Source organism: Zonotrichia albicollis, chromosome 8 (genome assembly GCF_047830755.1).
Source record: "Zonotrichia albicollis isolate bZonAlb1 chromosome 8, bZonAlb1.hap1, whole genome shotgun sequence".
Lineage (NCBI taxonomy): Eukaryota > Metazoa > Chordata > Aves > Passeriformes > Passerellidae > Zonotrichia > Zonotrichia albicollis.
The window spans coordinates 3,202,801-3,222,255 of record NC_133826.1 but is presented as its reverse complement, the minus strand read 5'-3'; the positions used below and the strand labels follow the sequence as shown (position 1 = coordinate 3,222,255).

At 41.6% G+C, this 19,455-nt stretch overlaps 1 protein-coding gene across 18 annotated transcripts in view; it reads left to right on the top strand.

The window, feature by feature from the left end:
- The window catches only part of NFIA (nuclear factor I A), a 346,615-nt gene that overhangs the window by 194,283 nt on the left and 132,877 nt on the right, over positions 1 to 19,455 (top strand). The gene's annotated exons all lie outside the window — the stretch shown is intronic.

Genomic DNA, 19,455 nt, shown 5'->3' with positions numbered 1-19,455 from the left:
TTGCTCTGACTTGTCAGTTTGTTCCAGTTCCCCAGGTAAAAAGGAAATTTCAGTCTGAGGCGCTGATTTGATTCCGCGTACTTGTGTTACATCTAAGGACTGGTAACTCTACTCTTCCCTTAAAGGCTTTCTTTCATTTGCCTTGCAAAGCTCAGCAGTCTCCCTCCGTCTCCCACTCTGTCCTGGAAGTGCATTCGGGGCTTGGTGTCCAAGTGCATCATGGTCAGATTTCAGCCAGCTCAGTGGTAAGGGGTTCAGAGCTCTGATTTGTCCCAATAACAATGTCTCAATCGTTAAATGGAGTAACACTGCTAAATTCAGTGAAGATCTGGCCCACAGATCCTTTGCCAAATGTAGTCAGATCTGGATGCAGAATTTCAATATCCCTAGTGTCTGGGCTGCTTTTGATCTTCCTTACCCAAGTGATAAAGGTACAAGAAGAACAGATTAGCGTTGGTCCATCTTAACATTTAGGAGCCGTGTTGCAGCTCCAGTACAAATTGCAGCAGCACGTATAATCCATACTAATAGCTCCCTGCAGCAGGGAATTCAAGGCACAAATTTCCCCTTTGCTGGCGTCATCAGAGCCTCCAGTTCATGCCGTCAAGAGAAATTCATAATTGTCAAGTGCTCAGGCGACCAAGTCGGCGCAGGACAAACAACAATCCCCGATTTGTTTGTTCCTCCCTCTCTCTTCCTCCATCCAGGCCATCCGAGTTGTCTGAGAGCACTTCACATGTTGCCCTTGGCCGAGGACAGCTCTGCCTGGAGCATGTCCAACTTGGCGTGGAGACGTTCTAATAAAGCCCCCAATGATGCTCGTTGCCAGTGAGGAGGGGGATGAGGAAGGTGAAGGAAAAGATGGCGCCAAGGTCATCGTGTTTTGGCCTATAGCAACGTGCTTTTACAGAAAAACACGTTTTTCTCCCGATTTTACTCTTGAATGCCGCTCTTAACAATGGTGATGATAATTTCATCAGTGTCGCTGATACTTGATATTTCTCATTTACATTGCATGTTTCATCTTCAAGGCTCTTGAAGTAATGAGCTAATCCTCACAACATCCCTGTAAATATTATTCCCCCCTTAAAGAAACTGAAGCAAGGAAGTTAAGTAAATAATGTACGCTATTTATATTATGATGGCTTATAGGGGTGCTGGTGAAGGTCAGGTCCTCCTTGTACGTAGACATTATATAAATAAGAATCTATATAAGTAAACTACTCCTTGACCTGATGAGTTCATACTTCAAATATACAAAACAAGCAAAGAATAGAGGGAAGGGAGCCCTATCAAAACCCCAAAATGGCAAGGAGATTAAGTGAGTGAATGGAGGTAATGCCTGGAAACTTGGGCTGATGGCAGCTCTGAATCCTGCTCTGCTGTATTTGTCCTTTCTGAGATGAGGATTGTAAAGCCTGGATTAGTAAAACTTACTTTTATTAGCAGGTGACACACGTGACTTTAAAATATTTAAAAGAGCTCTGTTTTAATGAAAACATATTAGTATTAAGGTTTATATTCATTATAAATGTAGAATGACTAGTAGGTGACACAGGAATGGTAACTCACTCTTCGCTCTTAAAACAGCTTTTGGAAAAGTTTGTAGTTTTCTCTTTTTGGCCTTTTATAACTGCTGAAGAGCTGTAGGTAACAATCCATTAAAACAAAACTGAGGCTATTGTCTTAATTTCACTCCCAGCACTCAAGACTTCAGTGTCCAGCTTGTGAAACAGAAAGGGTTTCAGTGGGATGAGGGTCAGCAAGCACACTTTTTTTCTGGAACTGAGGAGAATTATTTCTTGTTCCTCATTAACTGAGGCTTCAGTTCAGCGAAACACTTAAGCATTTACTGAGCTTTCAACCAGAGTCCCATTGCTTTTAATTTAGAAGAATTTACCTTTGTCACAACCTCTGCTTCGAGGCAGTGGCATGTAAGCACCGGCTTAGAGTTCGGCATGTGTTAATTGTTTAAATATGTTTAGCCCTTTCCCCAAAGCTGTTGTGAATGTTTAATGCAGTATTTACACTAGCCTTAGCACAAGGACTTGCACTGTAGGATTGATGCTTAAACATATACTTGCTCTGGAGTATGTGTCAAGTGCGTCGCTTGAATTTTTAAATTTCTATTGGGACTTGACTTGAAAGTTTTTAAGAGAAAGCACTCTTCAAAAACAAAATGTGATTTAACATTTATTAAAGGCAACTATCTGCTTTAGGCATGGAGTAGCTGGGAAACTGGGAGAAGCCCTGAAACATCTGTGTGGTGGAGCAGTGCAGGACATGGCTAAAGCACTGCTCAATCGCCTGATGCCTCACCACAAATGCAAGTTCTGGTGTGCTAAGAGCTTAAATACTGTCATAAGTAGTTACCCTTCAAAAGGAGAACGTGTGGAAAAAATGGCATGTTTGGTATTTCAGGAGTTAACAAAAGTAAGGGCAAATCCACTTAGAGAAAGGCTGGGGGGGGGGGTGTGTCACTTTTATGCAAGGATTCATTAAAAAATATCATTAGTTTATTTTAATATAGTTATCTCGTTCTTATTTAAAGGAAGAGGTTACATGCAGTATATTTAGGGGATGATTTTATTTAACACTTGGATGCGTTTTGCTCTAAAATGAATGCTTGCTCAAGAGTCTAAGAAGGCTTCATGGGAAGAGCAAAGCAATCTAAGCCATATGTATTGGGCAGTTTGCCAGTTGTTTGCCAATATGCCCAGGCCACCTGGCTATATATGCAGCCAAGTATGCCATTCTGACTAGCCAGCTTTAACCTTCAGGCTGCTTCTTTTTCAGCTCTTAGGAAACTCTAAAGCCCTCCAAAGCGCGCTGCGTTTCCCCCATGCCAGTAGTTTGTGTGCATCCAGACGCAGGCTGCGCGGCCGCCCTGACCAGACAGCTCGCAGCACCCATTTTCAATGAGTTCGCCTTTTGTCTAGAGAGCGGTTCAGTAGCGTTGAACCCGGGCCATAAGATGAGTCTGGAGATAGCAGACTGAAACCTTTACCCATATGCCATAGTTAGACACTTTGACTGACAAGCCACAGTTTTTGTTCCCAATACTGTAGAGACACTGTTTTACGGGTGGGGTTTAGGCAGGATTTTGTTTAATGTAGTTCACCACTATAATTTCTTTTCCCGAGTATTTGCATGAATTGTAAGAGAAGTGAAGCATTTAGCATAACTCAGGCGTTAATGGCATATTGTTTCATTATTGGGGTAATTTATTTAAATGTTTATTCATTAAATTTCACTCGCAGCCAAAAATATCTCAGCATTCTATTAATCTTTAGTTACATTTTGGGTTGTGGGCAAAGCCTAAAACAAGTACAGTATCCATGGCAGCAATTTAACATTTAGTAGATATCAGATATAATTAAGCTATTCTAAATATTGAAATTAAGGTAGGGAGAAAAAAAAAGATTATATTCAATTCAGTAAACACAGCATGGGAAGTTTTGGTGCAGCAGCCAGCAAAATCTTTAACTGCATCCAAAGTAAAGGGCGTGCAGTCTGCAGGAATTGTCTTCTGTTTTAATGGAAAGGAGTTTGGGAATGGGATAATGCAGGGACTTTCCCTCGCTTTATAGCTGTTGATAAATTCAGTGGGAGAGCTGCATTTGCAGGCTGGGGAAGGCAGCCGTGCTTCTCTGGGACATGTGCTCGCTGCCTGCTTTGCTTTATGGAGGGACGCGTATTTTTTGGCGAGCACACGCGCTACAAAAACTTTCTGTGCTCCGATCTGGAAGCAGAGCCTGGGGTTCAGATCGGAAAGCTCCAGGCAGAACTTGCTCAAAATGGCCACGGTTTCCTCCCTTCACACACCGAAGCCATAAATCTGACACAGCTTCGTTTCAAAAGACCCGTGAACCTGAGGGCCTGATATTTGAAACCCAACTTCTCCATTTGCAGGTGGGATTATTCGTGGAAGTAAGCGAGAGCACGCAGGCATCTCGCCTCCCGTCCGATCCCCCGCTCAGGTGGCAGCAGGACTTTTTTCACAGCCTGCAAAGCTGGGCATGGAAAAACTGACACCCTCCCTTATTTTTTTAGGCACAAAACTGAAGGTTAAACAAAGGAAGGGAGGTTAAGGCTTTTGAGAAAAAAAAAAAAAAAATTGGACCCCGAGGGAAACTTTGCCAAGTTACCCATGAAGCCCGAAACGAGCAACTTTACGAGGGAAGTTTTGCCGCGCTCGGCTCGTCGCACATTGTTCCCATCGCTTTGAAAGCCGGGCTGCTCCCGCACCGCCACCTGCGCCCGGGCCGTTCCCAACAAAGGCAGCCCGAGATCAAACGTGGAGCCCACCGGCCCTGCGATTTAATCCAGCAGGGTTTGCTGTTGAGTTGCATTGAGGTATTCTTTGTCCCTACAGGCGTGCTGCCTTTGGGGAGCCAGGCATATTGAATTGCTTTAAATCAGAGCCCACGCTGACATGCTCAAGGTATACTTTTTTGGGGAGGCCCGTCTTGGGTTTCCTCCGTGGAGGAAGGAGCACGTTGCGGATCTGTGACTTATTAGCAGAGCGTCAGAGCCGGAGTCGCGCGGCATTGGTGACATGTTCGATAAAGGCCCAGGGAAAGGCGCTGTTGCAAATGCACAAAGACAGACATAAAGGGAGTGGGAAAGTGTCCCGGTGGGCTTTGCAGTCTGGCAGGTGAGATGCAGCTGCAGCCGCCCCATCTGTGCTACCTTGGCCTGCTATGGCTGTCAGCATAGGTAACTTGGGCTATGATGGGAGAAGCAGAGCAGAAATTGAGACAGAGAATAAAAATTAAGGTTAAAAGGGAGAATAATGTTCTATGGGCATTTTGGGGATACTAACAGGTCACAAATTTTCACTTTAAGCGTTCACTGGGTCCCATTTTGTGCATTGCACTAATACAGGGCTGGACAAATATACCCACTACAGTTTGTATTGTTTGTTTACTCAGCCTTGTATCAATCTGTGGTGATTTCCATATCATATTTAATCTAAGTGGTGGGCTTTGGGCCCCATATTAATGGTATCTCTCCTATCACACGCTTTGCCATTGTAAATCTGTTTATTGTTTTTCAGTGTGGGTGTGCATCGCGCACACCCGCATTCTTTCTACTTTGTTACTCTCTTACTGTCTTTTCATTTATTTGGACCCAGTTCTGCCTTCAGATAAAAAGATTAGTCGTAAATAGCAGCTTTGTCATCCAAGAATTTCTAAGCACTTAAATTTTGAAAGGTTGTTCGTGAAAAGTTGTTAAATGGGAGCATTATACTACGGTGTTATATTTATAATGTTAAGTATCCATAGTTTAGTTTGATTGTTACTCAACAAAGCTATTCTGCAAAAAAGGACTGAGAAAAAGGAGGGCTCTGTATACTCCACAGTATTCCAGCCTCTGAGGACCAGATATTTTTTTCCTTCCACCATTTCTCACCATCTTTCTCTTCCAACAAACCTTCTTCCCATCCCAGCCACATAATGTATTGCAAATATGCAAAAACACTAAGGGCTTAGTTCCCCTCTGCTTGTAAACACAGCACTCCCATTAGCGGTGAGGCTGCCCATGCCTTTCAGGGGGAAAATGGTCTCTGAAATGCTTGGGAGAAAGAGCAAAGCTCTAATTCATGTGTCTTGGGTTGAAAAATTGAACCCACTCTGCTTATTTGCACCTCCATGCCAAAAAAAAAAAAAGTGCTGGTGCACTGGTCACAAGTGCAGATGAAGCAAACTAATATGGATTTCCGTGGTCTAATAACAAACAGGGATGTTCAGACGCTGTTGCCAATTCTGCATGATTGACTGTTAAGTCCAGAGAGACAACCCTGTCCCATTGAAATCAATAGGATTTTTGCCGTTGGCTTTCCTGGGACAAAGATTTAATTTCCAATAATCCACCACCTGATTTTAGGCATGTCATTTAGTAACTGATTCACTGCCAATTAACAGAAGAAACTTCCCCTACTGAAGAATCTGCTCCCTTTTTTTCTCTTTTCCTTCCTCTCATTGCCCCTGCTTTCCCCCCCCCCCCCCACTGACTTACCACTTAGTAATAGTTCTTTCACAAAAGGTATCCATTTCACTTTAGATTTTTTTTGTCTTGTTTTGTTCTGTTGGGGGTTTTTTGTTGTTGTTTTTGTATTTTACTACATACCATAACATGGGAAACCATCCCTCCAGGCATGACTGTTCAAGATGAGGATGTGGTAAGTTGAGGATCGATGTTGTTGTGTTGGATTTCTTCATGCCTCCACACATCCTTAAAGCACTGTGACATGCACTGACTTGGAACAACTAATCCACACCTGGTGACAGGCTACATCACCATGGCTTAAAAAATTTCAGCCTCTTCCCTCATGTACAGGAAGGGGTCATGTTCCCCACGCCTGCAGCAGGATGCTAACAGATATAATAGTCAGGACAGGGAAACAGAAGGATCTGTTAAAGGGAGTTGTCGTGATAAACAGGTGTGATATTCAGGTTGCTACTTCAGGGAATCTCAGGAAAGGAAGCTGGGTAGCTGACCCCCAAGCAGATGGTAGGGTTTGTCTTTGCAGAAGGCACAGCCTGAAACAAATTTTGATCTGGTTACACTGAGGCAAACCAGGGTTGACTCCACAGGGTGGTTTAGGACTACAATGGAAAACAACATAAGCTCCACAACTTCTTAGAATTTTGTCTTTAAATTTTAGGTTGTTGTAAAACTGATAACCTTTAAATGAATGTGAATGACTGCAGGGTGTTGGGGACAGCCCTGTCACGGCCCAGACTGTTTTGGGTGCATCCAGCAGTGCCAGGGCTTGGATTAATACTTGGGCTCCAGTTAGCAGTATGTGACTGCTCACACAGATTTGCATGTTTGAGAGCTGGTAGTTAAAAGTTGGGGATTTGCAGGCAAGTATAAGTCTGCGGAGGATCTACCTGTGAAAAACTTTTAAAATCAGTAACTTGAACACCACTCCAAAAAAGAGGAAAGAAAAACAATTCTCAAACAGAATATAAATTATGGCAAAACATGAAATTAATAAGAATGGAGGACCAAAAACATGTAGTGTGTTAAAATAATAAGTCATTTTGTGCACATGCACAATTTATTAATTTACAGTTGTGTTTCTGGAGGCAGTATTTCTGTGCCTAGCTCTCAGTTACTTCAGTATAGAAAAATGTCAATTTCCACTAAAATTCTGTCAGCATTGATATCAGTTTTATCACAGTTATTTATAACCCATATACCAACCTGAATATAATTAACTGTATATAATTTGTAGGGCTTGCCAAATAGCGAACAGTTATTTGCTACCCAAAGTATTTGTGTAATTAAAAAAATGTCAGCTAGTGTATTAGAAACATTTCATACAGCTGGCTAAATAGTTCAGAACATATTGGTGAATAATATATTAATTCACTGATGTACTACATATTGAATAAATTGTTTTAATAAGTGAAATTGCATTTGGCCCATTAGAGTTGACTCCAGCTCTGCAAAGCATTGAGCTGAAGGGAGCTGAGGGCATGACAGAGGAGGCTTTATCAGGTTGTTAAATATTAGGTCTTGTGAGTACAGCAGTTAGGGGTACATTTAGGAACACTACTGAATGAAGAATACAGTTCTCCAAGACACTGTTCTCCCGAGGTCATTCAAATGTGGTAACTGGAACCTTTCTAAGGCATAAAAGTACTTTTGTACTTTTGCAAAATCAATACGGTGCCGTTAATGCGAAGTTCGCTTTCCCAGCCTGTAATTACTAAGGTCAATATTATACAGTCGTTATTAAATAAAGATAAAAAAAAGTTCCCACCCTGTATCTAATCAAATTTCAGGTTCTGTGTTCTGTAAGTCCATGTTCTAACTTTGCCATGTTAACGAGGAGTTTGTGCAGCAGCGCTGGCTGCGCCGTGCAGCTACGTTGTTGTAAGTGCTTTCCCATCTGGTGAGCCGTGCCTGCAGCAGCATATAGCACTTCTGTCTGGTGTCATGCTCCCCTCTCCCCCGGTTTTACATGCCTAATTCAACACCAAGGCAAGTCAAGTTAAAGGGGAAATCTAGCCCCTGCCTTGTGGTCCCTGTGCTGGCTGTCTCCCTGTCCTTTACCTGTGAAGATCCTAAGGCAAGAGGCCTTCAGAATGAGTTTCTGTCAATGTTTTATGTTGGTATCAATTCCATGAGATGCACAAGAGATTTTGTGGCTTCCCATTGTGCTTCTATACTCTATTCAGAGCAGGGAAGCAGTAAATTTAGAGAAATAGGAGAATGAGTTTCTGTATTCTCAGTATTTTTAATAAAATTCAGTAATTGGCGTATTATAAAGTCATAAACCGGTACAATTTTTACTGCAGTGTCCATTCAGAGGGGGCTCCTGGATCGTGGCAGCGATAAGCAGGCAGGACTGTCTGTTGGGTTACTTATCCATGGCACCAGGATTGTCTGTTGTTCAGATGTGTGAGCTCCGGCCTCGGTTTCCGTTCACGGTTGCCGTGTATCATCGCAAGAGTGATGATAACGCCTCTTCAAGGTGGCATTATAGTGACAGTTTAACATGGCAAACTTCTGCTTGGCAAACAGACAGCGACTGTTAGCCAATATTGGCTGAGACTCGCTGATGATACCGCGTAGTGTATCCTTAAAGAGGATAGTTCTTTGGACTTCATCCCGCTCCGTTTTCTCTCATGTGCCTCTCAGCCCAAGGAGGAAAAAAGAGAGCAGATAAATGTATCGACCCTCCTTTTTATGGCTGCCTCCACCCTTCTTTTTACGGGGGTATGCAGAGGAATGGTTTCCAAATATAGGCTTTTTACTGTCTTTCCTTCCAGGAAATGGTCTGGAGTTTGCAGAGTCAGAAATCCTACTTCTGAACTGCTAAAAACGGGGTTTATCACAGTGCTTATCATTGGGAGCTGTTTCTTTTTTGTGAGACACTTGAGAGAGTGCGTCCCAGTGAGCCCTGCCAGGCAGGATGGCAATCTCCCTCCAGCGGGGTTTTGGGTTAACCAAGTTAGGGTAATCTCTGGCCTGTGCTCAGTAACAGCCCTGAAACTCTGCAGCTGGAGACCTCAAACATTCCTCTTCCTCTGCCCAAACATGCTGTCATATCCTTCTTTACCACTAGAGCACAAAATCCAGCAATCCATACGAGCTGCTTCTCAATTTCTACTGCTAACTTCTAGTAAATAATGCATTTAGGATTATTTAAAATAGTTGCCTTTTTACCATATAACTTCATTACGATGCTCTCTGAATGCCTGTCAGTGAAATAACTGTGAATTTTAACAAGCATGCTTTAAATAGGCTGCTTTATGTATAAATGTAAGTTAACATCTTAACAGGAATTCCATTTTAGTATCTATCGTAATGTTTTGATGATCCCTTCTGATACCTTCTGTGTACCGAGAGTCTCATTCCTCAAGCAACACTGTGTTGTTAAAAGGTTATTCTTATTTTACAGCCTTATTTTGTGAGCTTGCTGATGCCAGTGGAAGTGTACAGGCCCCGTTTCAGACAGCAGCACCTGTAACTCACGTCCTCAAGAAAAGGAGGTGTGCAGGTGGTCAGATATAGTTTGCCAATGGTATTGAGACCTCTTTGTAATTCCTGCACAATTTTTCCTGCACAACCCTCTTGATCTAAGCTTTTGTACTCCCCTTTGGCAACTGGAGGGCTTGGCACGTTCATTTTTGTGTGCTTTGGTCACAGTCTGCTGGGCATGTGGATGGGTTACTACGTGGGTGGAAGCGGAGTCGCGTCGTGCTTGGTTCAGGAAAAGCATTGCTCCAGAGCAACTTTGTCTTGGTTTGTTTTGGAAGGAGCCGTCACGGATCTTGGCTGGAGGCAAAGCTGTCAGGGTGAGGGTCATGACGAGCTGTAGGAGCGCGGTGAGGCTGCAGGAAAGCCGGTGTCACGAGCCAGAAAAAGTGCCGGCCCAAAGCCGAGCAGATTTACTTTATCCCCACCACGGCTCAAGGCAGATTGCCATCTTTACTGCTCCGACAGGAATTTGCCAGACCTTCTTAGGTGCCACCCCAGACATCTCAGGAGGATGCATCTTGCCATGTGCCCGTCCCAGCAGGAATGAGCTGGGACTATCTCTTTTCCAGAAATACATTGCGAATTGTTGGGCCAAAATAGAATGTGTAAGTAAAGCTTAGAGGTAATCTCTGCTTAAGCATTGACCCCGGGCCTTAGATTTATAAGCTTATTCCTTCTGTCCCACCATAAAACTAAAATACCCACTTCAACATGTAGCATTTACATAATAGGTTGGTGCAGCTTTATGAATGTATGTGCTCATATTTTTCTGCTTGCTGTGAAAAAGAGAGTCGTGAGGCCTTGATTCAGCCTGGCTGTTCCAGTGCGGTGCAACTTGATCCCGCTATTGCAGGAGGTGGACTCATCGCCTGGGGAGAGTCACATCACTTTCTTGGGAGTGCCATGAAGAAAGCAGCTGTAAAGTGTCTGTAGGGCTGCCCAGCGAGCAGCTGCCTCCCGGGTGTCCTGGCCATGGCCCCATAGCTCTGCCTCCTCTTCCTCTGGGGAGGAAGATGGGGGTGCCTCACACTTGGGCAGCACCCGCTTGGGGCAGGACAGCTGCTGCTGGGAGCTGGCACCTCAGTTTTTGTCCTTCAGGGACCTGGAGATGAGCGGAACCCTCTAAAGTGGATAAACAGCTGCAAAGTGAGTTTTGCAATAAAACATGCAAAATATGTAGTATATAAAAAAAGAAAGTTATTAAAAACTTAAGATAAGATCAAAACATTCCAGACGTTATGGTCTGTTCCTGCAGAGCCGTGTAAAAAAATGCTGGAGCTTTACAAAGGGGAGCAGCAGAAGAGTTCAGATATGTCAGATATTTTGGACCTTGCAGCCCATTAACATAACAAATTAAAAATAACAGATGATAGTCTAAGTCTTGAGATTGTAGCAAGTCCTGGTTTTAAAGGCAGAAGATGTTTCTGATTTTTCACAACAAACTTATCAGGTTTTTACAGAAGATTTTCAGAGGTTTCTTGAGTGCTTTGCTAACATTGTGACTTTCAGTATAAAATATGCACTAGGATTTACACCCTAGCCATACACTTTATAATTGGAAAAGGGTGTTCCTGTGGCTGAGATTCAGCTGCAAAATCCATGGGATTCAGAAGCAAGCTTTCATTTTGAACTGTGGCCACGCAATCTCCAAATTAAACATGAAAATACTAGCTAAGAGATGAATATAATGAGTGGAACAGATGATCTGCAGCAAACATGAGATATTTCCTTTTAAATTATGAATCATCAAAATCACACCTATCGTTATTATTTTCCCAGTCTCCATGGAAGGTCAAAAGTGCCATCAGCTAAATGGATGCAAATCTAGAATACTTTCAGCAAAGTTACTGAAACACGCACCAGACTGATTGCATTGATGAAGAAAATGAGATGAAAGATATATGGCCTTTTTAACACCTTCTTTCCATAGTGTGAATTGTTTTAAGGTTTATTTAATCCTAATTATATGTATTTATATTGGGTTTTGAAAAATAATTTGTTTTGAACCTGTTGTTGCAGTATACAATCACATATTTAAGGGACAAGTTTAGGACTTGCCAGTTGCAAAAAGCACCTCTAAATTGTCCAACTATAAAAGTCAGATGTCCTCAAATACCATTTGAAAAGATAACCATGGGGTTTTTTTGAGCCGTGCCGTAGCCTCCATGTCTTGCTGTCAAGAAGCTTCTTTTGGGACTGAGACAGGTCACGTTGGAAGTCAGTGGCTAATCAGCTCCCACTGCACACTGTCTGCTTTCAGCTTGAATTATCTTAGGCAGACATCCTGGCTAGCTGCAACACAAACCTCTGATGGCTTAAGCCTGAGAAGACCTGAGTTTGGCAGCCACTAAGTTAGCGATGAGGAGAGGAAAAGAAATCCTATCTCTTCTGGTGCTTTTCCCGTCTTGGTTTCCCCACTAGAAATCAATAGGAAGGTCGATAGTTGGTTTTGAGTTGTTCGCTACATGCTGGAGTTTTCTGATGTAAACCTTGGGTGTCTGGGTTTCAGACGCTCTAATGTGTCAGGAGGTTTGATAGCTGCCACTGCCATCCCAAGTTACACTTTATTTCCAGTGACAGCCTTTGTAACATGAGAAAGGGATGAATTCAACAGTTAGAAGTACAGATCAATCTTAGATGCTCATTGCTCGGGGGGAGGGGACAGGTTAAAATTTTTAGAGAAATTGTTTATCATGTTTTTTGAACTCCACCCTGAAAAAAAGCTGTGTGAGATAGAGCTACATGGAGGTAGCATCATGTTTTCCCCAAAGATACTTTTGGTGTCATTCAAAACTCCATAATTGTTGGGTTCTTTTGCTCACTGCTAAGTAGAAATTACTCATCATGAAGGTACAGTGGCTGGGGAAAGTTTTTATTGATTAAAAAGCTCCCATTCAGGGTTATTTTGTTAGCACTTCTATAACCAGGACAGCTAAAATAAAAAGAATATTGCATAAATGGTATTCTACAACCTATGTTTTCTGTCTTGATGTGAAGGACCTGAATCTATGAGGGAAGCTTGAGTTGTGGCAGGGAAGCTTGAGTTGAGAGTAATGTGCAAGTCTTTACTGCATTTATTGAGTCTTACAAGCTTTGGTACAAGAGTTATATTTGCATCCCTGTAATATGGATTTGTCTTTCATGACAGTAGTTTGGTGTGTTTCTGCCTCACCTGCTCTCATCTTTTGTCAAATCTCCTCTGAAAACCCCATTTGCCCCCTTGCCTCTTGAGTGATGGTTCTTTATTCCTGAAGAACATGTCATTGGTGGGGGAGATTGCTGATGTAATTCTTCTTCTGCAAATTTGGAGGAGGGGTAGATGGATGTAGCACTTCCTCTACAACAATAAGACATCACTCTTCATTTCATCTTCTACTCGCTCTTTATTCACACTAGTTCTGTCCTTGGGCCTACACATGGGCTTCATCAATTGGCTTCAGTGGAGAGCAGCTGAAAGATGAAGCCTGGACCATATATATTTGAAAACCACAATCCAGGCCTCCCAGCCTTTCTCCCAGCATATCTGTTCATAGCCTTAGCAAACATTTCAGTAAGTGTGTCCACAGAATCCGAGGAAAATGCTTAAGCTGTCCTGCCTTACACAGATATTAATTGCAAATGTGATTTTTAGATTCTATAAAATCAAAATGTTTAAAGTGGACCTAGAAAAGTCTTTGAAAATTGTGACGATACATCTTTCATATTACCAAAATGGCACTGTTATTTAAAGCACTGAAACTGCTCTTTGAATTCTATCTCAATATTTAACCAATAATATTTAAAGATGTTCACATGAAGCGAGTATCTTACCCCAGTACACTTTTAGATATCAATCATGCTGTATTAATTGAAAGGATTTGGTCTAATCTCATAAAGAAACAGGCAAACTCTTGGCTTTTCTCTAAAGTAAAAATATATCACTCATGTCATCCATTACTGTGCTATAATTATGGTAAGTGAAGCAGAACAGAATCGATGGAGCAATTTATCAATGCATTCCCAACTATTCCTGCACAGCTGACGTCATGGGGCTGCAGATACTGTCCTTCAATATAAAAGATACCCAGCAGTGTCAAGACTTTATTCTGATCTACTCCAGCATAATATTTTCATATTTAATATTGTCATTTCAATTATGGTTTAATTAATTTATTTCATTCACTATGAAATTACACTTAATTAGTTGGCTTTTAATTTTTTCCCCCCCAGATTAAAATTTCAAAAGGGCAAAAAAAAGGAGGGAGAATAAAAATCCCAAACATCATTTAATTCAGACTTCAAGGTCAAAAACCCCTTATAGTTTAAACTTTATGCTAATAGAGCATAAACTTGATCTTTTCTGTTCCACTCTAAATTATTTCAAGATAAGAAGCAGAATATAATGTGTGTAGTAAGCATTTCCAATAGACATTTGTCTTCAGATATTAAATACTTCCCCAAAATGTCATTTTAATACTCGGATACTGTTTAGTACCTTCAAATATTTGCCTTTTTGCACACTCTGTTTTCCAAGTGTTGAGTTTTACCCATATATTATCTTTTTTAAGTTTTATTCAAATAGGCTGACAGAGTTAGAGCCTCATGTAGACTAAACTTTAGTGCAGCAGTCCTGGAGATAGCACTGTTTGTTCTGTAAAAACACTCACCCCGCATTCCTTCTCAAGTTATTAAATGTGTTTACACTACATTAAATATGAAAAATGAACTTCTTCAGCAAAGGGATTGTTTAAAATACTGGGAGAAATATGGCCAGAATACCTTGCTGTACCCCCTGGCCCTGAGGAGTGGTACTGAGGCGCTTCTCTTGGCTCCTCACAGCACTTTTCCTATTCCTGGGCCAGAGCAGTTTTTGACAACCATGCCTTTCTTCATCTGGCACAAAGTCCTCCTTGGGATTTTGGCACTGTCAGAGTGAAGGGCATTCGGTCCAAAAACACACTGATCTCGCAGGGTGGGGAGAAGAAGGGAAGTGTTTGTTTACAGCTCGCCCCGCCACCGGGCTCTCTCAATAAACCAGCCTTCCCTAAGATGTCTGGCTGCTGGGATGACTTTTTTCTCCTCAAACTTTTCCTTTTGTCTCTGGGAGAGGAGCACATGGAAAAGTTAGCCAGGAAATTAAAGCTGCGAAAGTACTTTTTTCTCACACGACAGCTGCGGGTTTACGTGTTGTTGTGTACAGTCCCCCTGTCATCCCATTTCCTCCTTTGGAGGGGCCTTTGCTCCCGGTGGGGTTCCTGGGGCCTCGTTAAACAGTGATGAAAGGCATCACATCTTCTGTGTCCCACCATCCATAGGGTCCCTGTTGGGCAGTGTTCCCATCACCATGACCCCCTCATGGGCGCCTTGGTGGGGCTTCACCAGCTCCGTGCCCTGGAAAGGGTTAAGGGGCCCAGGCAGCCCCATGGCAAGCACAGTGTCCGTCTCTCTTTAAAGATGTACTTACAAACACCTGTGGGGTGGATTTCTGAAGGGCGAGTTTACCTGATATTACACGGTATTGTTTAATTTGGACTATATTTAACCAGCGCTGTGTTGAAACAGTGTCGGCGAGCTCTGAGAGCTTGCCAGGCACATTCTCAAAATGGTTGCCAAGCTGTAAGATGGCTGCCAAGGTCTGACTGCACTGAACAGGTCCAAAATGGTGACCAACTTCTCACAATTTTCCTGCTGCCGAAATTCTTTTAATTTTTTTTAATTTTTTTTATTTTTTTTTTCTTTTTTTTGTGCTCGTGTGTGTGTGTGTGTTTTGTTTTCCTTCCCAAAGTAAGGAAGATGCCGGACTTGGCACCGGCCTCTTGGCACTACGATTTATAGTGTCATCCAGAGATTCAAGTAGTTACTGTGTTCTTGTTTCACAGCACTTGGCAGAAAGCTGCCGAGGGGAGGACGTGAGGTGAAATAGCCGGTGTAAAATAACATCAGCGTTTTCCTTCCTTGGCTAAAAAGTACCAAACACGTTGGGGGGGAAAAAAGTTATAAAAACCCAGTGTGGAAGGTAGGATATTTGAAAAGAAATCAGCAGAGAGCAGCTTTGACCAAAGCTTCAGACTTTCTTTTTGATCTGTGAGTCTGAAGTGGTGCAAACTTTATCTCCAACAGGTTTAGGATTATCTTTATATATATATATGTATGTATATATATATATTATTTTTTTTTTACCCCTGCATTTGTTTACTGGAGTTTATAGCAGTTTCTTTCTGGCAGTTGTGCTACTTAGCAGATTGAAATAAAATCATAAGGGTGAATTAAAACACACTGCTGTTAGTGCTGATTAGAATTTTAGCTTAGTGTAAATACCGGATGCAGTGTCCAACTTTTCAGGGACTTGGCATAGACTCAACAGGGATCTCCGGGCTGCACAGGAGAAAGTGTGTGCTTGCAAGCTTTTTAAATACTTGGATAGGTGAAACTCACTGCTTCTGCTGGCGTGCAAGCTCATTTGGTGCCTGTGTAATGCATTATGTAGTCCAAGGTGGCCCTAAAGAAGAAAGAAAAAAACAAAGGATAAGAGTAAAATGCAAATAATTTAAGCTAAGAACTTTAAATGTATGGATTTGTATTTATAGGCTGACCATCCCATGCTAAATGCTTGCCTTTGCATACAAGCAGTAAATACAGTCCCAGCTACTTTTTAGATGGCACTTGAAATTAAACAGATTGCCTAAGGACAAGTAATTTTGAAAATACTAAATGGTTCTCTATGCAGCTGGAAAATATTTGTAGTAATAGGAACAGAATGGTAGATAGAGGCTTTTCTTTTAGATACAAATACCTACATTCAGGTGGAATATATTAGTAAAAACTCCCTTTCTCACATAGTCTCACTCTCAGCCCATGTGTCAAATTTCATCTATTAGGAGTTTTCTCAAATTACATTGGTATATTTTCCCTGTTTAAGTTAACAGTGGAAAATCAAGTATTATCATCCCAAGTGATGTGACAGCTTCCCTCCACCCAGTGTTTGGGAGGTATTAAAGCAGCAACACGATCCACACCTAAATCCAAATGCTTCATCTGTGCTATTGCACATCCTCTACTAGTGCTGGGTCAATGGGCCACATCATTTCTCCTGCAGGAATGGCAGGACCCTGAAATCTACTTTGCCTTTATCCATTTGCTTGAGGAAATTCATATGGATGCAGATGTCTTTTGCAGCAATGTTTGCTGTTTATATCCACATTTCTCCCATAACTTATTCCTTTATGTCTTTGTAGAGGTTATAAACATCCCTTTAGTTCAGATTCGCCCTCTTTCGTTGGCAGCCTATATTTCCATCGTACTTCCTTAGACCAGGGTATTATTTTTAATGATGTAATTTGAACTCTTGATTCTGTGGTGAAAAGATGAGATTAAGACGCACAGCCTCTGAAAAAAGTATTGGGTACTGGTCAGGGCACGTGGAGTTTAATTGAGCCAGATGCATTTACTGAGTTATATACCAGATTCTCTAAAATATTTTTCAGGATATTCTAACATTACACATGACCAAAATTTAAAGCACTTCAAGTTCAAGGGGGGAAAAAAAATCAAGAAAAGTCTTGCTTATCAATGTAATAAAAAAAATTGGTGTAGAAACTCAAAGTGAACCCTCTTTAGTGTTTAAAAATCTTAGTGAAGACTTTTAAAGAAAGATTGGAACAGGATACTGGTGTTGTGTTCTCAACTTCATCTCTCTTTCTGCCACTTTAATAAAAACTTGTTAATTCAAAGGGTAATGTTTCATCTGCTTTAAATAAAGAAGTGCTGTGTTTAGGAGAACCTAAACCTAGGTGCAGCATGCACGCCAGCCTAATGTGCATTACTACTTTTAAAACTGAATTTAGGTGTTCATTCTTGCCTTTGTGTTTGAGATCTAGACAAAACCTCATCATCTGCTGCAAACCTTATTTTCAATGATAAAAGTTGACAATTTGTTTTTTACATAAATATTCAAACATACCTAGTTTAAAAACTGAACGTAACCTTTGAATGTGAAAAGTTTGTGAGCCATTAGGACACTTGTAGCTTATCCTAAATTATCTCTGGTCCATTTTATCCCACATATTAGCGTGGATCCTGCATGTAAAGATTGTCTTTTGATTTATGCATCAGTAAATTTTCTTTTGATTTAGGAAGGGAATTAGGTCTGTGGCACTTTTCTTTAAGTAGCCATTATTAGCTCTAGAGTCTGATGTCTTATACTCTTGTATAATCGCCACAACTCTACTGAAACTAATGAAACACTGCAGTGAGTATTGTGACACCAGTAGGACTGAGCAGAGGATCAGTTCTTTAGTTTACAACTTTTCAGACCTGCAGATTTATCTCCCACGAACAGCAGTGAAATCCTTCAGCAGCTCTTGGCACTTTTGCTTGTTTGTATATTCTTCATGTACACATCATGTGCATCTGTGTGTGTCTGTGTGTACGTATATATGATATGTGTAAAAGTACTTTTTATATAGTAACTTTCTGCATAGGGCAACCCAAACAGCTGTTATTCCTTTTTATAGCTTCTTTAATCTATGTGCCAACAAGTCAGTTTACAAAATCTGTTTTGTTGATGACTGCTGCGATAATAATTGTGGTGTTTTGTGGCTTGGCAAAAGCCTGGGGTCTCCTCCGAGGACTCTTGCCAAAGCCTTTGAAGGGGTTGAGGTGGATTCACTGCCAAAATGAGTCACCACTCTCTATTTTATTTAGTGTCCTTCTGCCAAGGCCTTAGACACTTTCTGTTTTCATTCTTTTGTAGGCTTTCCTTCCCACATTGTGGTTTCCTTCACAGCCAGAGTAATGTGTTTGCCAGCATAGGTGAGAGAGTGTGGCTGACTCTCCAAATGCCACTGCTAGACTCTGCTTAAGGGTTAGTGGTTTAGCTATTGTGCTTTCTCAAAATGAATGTGCAAGATTTAATTATATGCCTATGAATTATAAATATTAAAAAAAAAGCTGCTGCATCTGATGCAGCACAGTGCAATAATCTAGAGTAAGGTCAAGGGATTTCAGAGGTCTGTCTGTGTTTACTCCTCCAAATCTTTGTGCTCTGCATCCTTTGAATTATTTCACTTGTGATTGTACTGGTGAAACCAGAGAGGAGCCAATCCTCTAGAATAATTTCTTTTTGTTTTGCCTGAGGCTGGCCTTCTTATTTTCTTCTCCATCCGGAAGCAGCTAATGGTTCTGTTCACAGCAGAAAAACAGATGCATGGTAGTTATCATAACACTTTGCATGTCCCACCCAGATGTCTCAAAAAATTTGAGAAACCAAGATGAATGGATGTGACACCCTGACATCCTTCGTGCAGATGTGAAAAGAGAGGAGCAGAGCAGTGAAGAGATTCAGCTGAAGTCACATAGGAAGTCTGCGTGAGGCCTGGAAACAGAGCCCACATCATCTGACTCACTGGCCTTTGCTTTAACCACAAAAGCTTCCTTTTCCCTGCTATACTGAAAGTGATATGTTTTGGCCTTATTCTCGATAAAATGTTAGATGTAGAGATGGCCTAGATACCCTTACAGTAAAATGTGTAATTCCTACTCGGGTGATGTTGGATGAGTCACGGCTCGTTACAGTATCTGTGGTTTTCTTAGGGCTGGGAGGTTTTGGTTTGAATGAGGAAAGCAATATGGGGATTTCAGTTAACTGCTGAGCAAAATTAGAGTGGAAAAACACAGAGTAACAGCAGCATTAAGCTTTCCAAACGGGTTTTCTGTTCCTTATCAATAAAGTGCTGCACTGTGAGGTCAGCAGCTGGGTAGTACAGTACTGACGTTCAACCCTCAGTTCTGAAGGACCTAAAGGAATTATTGTGTTCCCCAAAACCATGCCCTTAGCTGGCTCTGTGTTCACAGAGGTGCATAGAGAGGTGATGATGCAGGATTTGGAGCGTCACACCTGTTTCTCCAGTAAGGCACTATGTGGGAGCTTACAGGTGCTCCTCAGTATTTGCTATCAAGCAAAATTACTCTAAGTGC